This window comes from Penaeus japonicus, unplaced genomic scaffold (assembly GCF_977035675.1).
Source record: "Penaeus japonicus unplaced genomic scaffold, GWHDUDI00000001_assembly GWHDUDI00000040, whole genome shotgun sequence".
NCBI classification, from domain to species: Eukaryota; Metazoa; Arthropoda; class Malacostraca; order Decapoda; family Penaeidae; genus Penaeus; species Penaeus japonicus.
Genome location: NW_028234442.1, coordinates 9,902,529 through 9,905,028, shown reverse-complemented (window position 1 = coordinate 9,905,028; position 2,500 = coordinate 9,902,529). Strand labels below are relative to the sequence as shown.

Genomic DNA, 2,500 nt, shown 5'->3' with positions numbered 1-2,500 from the left:
TATTGTTCATATAATTTTTTGAATAATAATGTTGTTAGTTTTTTTGTTATTATTATTGTTATTATTATCATTATTGTTATTTTTTATTATTGTTTTTATTATAATTCCTATTGTTGTTCGTATCCTTACAGTTACTGTTATGTTATTATTATTGTTGTTCTTATGATTGTTATTGTTATTCATCATCATCATCATTATCATTAACATCACTACATCATTATCATTATTGTTATTATTATTATTATTATTATTATTATTATTATTATTATTATTATTATTATTATTATTATTATTATTATTATTATTATTATTATTATCATCATCATTATTGTTGTTGTTGTTATTATTGTTATTGTTTTTGTTATTGTTATTGTTATCATTACCATTATTATTATCATCATTGTCATTATTAATATCATTATTATTATTTTTTTATATTATTATTATCATTACCATTGTTATTATTATTGTTATTGTTATTATTATTGATAATAGTATTGGTATTAATATTGATATTAATTTTATTATTATTATTATTATTATTATTATTATTATTATTGTGATTATTATGCAAATGCCTTCCCTCCCTCCATTCTCCCTTCTCTCTCTCCTCCCTCCCTTTCTTCTATTTCTTCCCACCCCTCAGCTTAGACAATTCACTTTACGTTATTGAGAAGTGTGAAGTGCGATGTACCCCGCACACACGCACTCACACACCTACTCATGCACTCACACACCCACTCACGCACCCACACACCTACTCACGCACTCACACACCTGCTCACACACCCACACACCTAGTCATGCACCCATACACCTAGTCATGCACCCACACACCTAGTCATGCACTCACACAACTACTCATGCACTCACACACCTACTCATGCACTCACACACCCACTCATGCACCCACACACCCACTCATGCACCCACACACCTACACAACCACTCACGCACCCACACATGCACCCACACACCCACTCATGCACCCACATACCCACTCATGCACCCACATACCCACTCATGCACCCACACACCTACTCATGCACCCACACACCTACTCACGCACCCACACACCTACTCACGCACCCACACACCTACTCACGCACCCACACACCTACTCACGCACCCACACACCTACTCACGCACCCACACACCTACACAGCCACTCACGCACCCACTCACGCACCCACACACCTACTCATGTACTCACACACCTACTCATGCACTCACACACCTACTCATGCACTCACACACCTACTCATGCACTCACACACCTACTCATGCACTCACACACCTACTCACGCACCCACACACCTACTCACGCACCCACACACCTACTCACGCACCCACACACCTACTCACGCACCCACACACCTACTCACGCACTCACACACCTACTCATGCACCCACACACCTACTCATGCACTCACACACCTACTCACGCACCCACACACCTACTCATGCACTCACACACCTACTCATGCACTCACACACCTACTCACGCACCCACACACCTACTCATGCACTCACACATCTATTCATACACCCACACACCTACTCATGGACTCACACACCTACTCATGCACTCACACACCTACTCACGCACCCACACACCTACTCACGCACCCACACACCTACTCACGCACTCACACACCTACTCATGCACTCACACACCTACTCACGCACTCACACACCTACTCATGCACTCACACACCTACTCACGCACTCACACACCTACTCATGCACTCACACACCTACTCACGCACTCACACACCTACTCATGCACTCACACACCTACTCACGCACTCACACACCTACTCATGCACTCACACACCTACTCACGCACTCACACACCCACTCATGCACCCACACACCCACTCATGCACCCACACACCCACTCATGCACCCACACACCTACCCATGCACCCACACACCTACTCACGCACTCACACACCTACTCATGCACCCAACCACACGCGGAATAGCGAGTGCTTAGAGACACGGTGCAGATTTAAAGAGATTTATCTAGTATGTTTTCTTAAGCTCTTATCAGTCAACCCGGAGTTAGAGGGGGTTGTGGGGTGAGGTGAGTTTGGGAAGGAGGAGGGGGGAAGGGAAGGGGAAGGGGAAGGGGGAGGAGAAGGAGGAGGGGAGGGAAAGGGGGGAAGGGGAAGGGGGAGGGGGAAGGGGTGAGGTGAGGGGGGGAAGGGAAGGAGAAGGGGAAGGGGAAGGGAAAGGGAAAGGGAAAGGGAAAGGGAAAGGGGGGAAAGGAAGGGGAAAGGGAAGGGAAAGGGGAAGGGGATAGAGAATAGAGGGAGAAAGAGAAGGAGAGGAAGGAGAAGGGAAAGGGGAAGGGGAAGGGGAAGGGGGAAGGGGATGGGAAGGGGTAGGGGATAGAGAATAGGGGGGAGAAAGAGAAGGAGGAGAAGAAGGGGAAGGGGAAGGGGAAGGGGAAGGGGAAGGAGTAGGGGAAGGGGAAGGGGGAGGAAGAAGGGAA

At 45.7% G+C, this 2,500-nt stretch overlaps 1 long non-coding RNA gene across 2 annotated transcripts in view; it reads left to right on the top strand.

Annotated features, from left to right (window-relative positions):
* The window catches only part of LOC147466886 (uncharacterized), a 34,611-nt gene that overhangs the window by 18,586 nt on the left and 13,525 nt on the right, over nt 1-2,500 (top strand). The window lies entirely within an intron of this gene.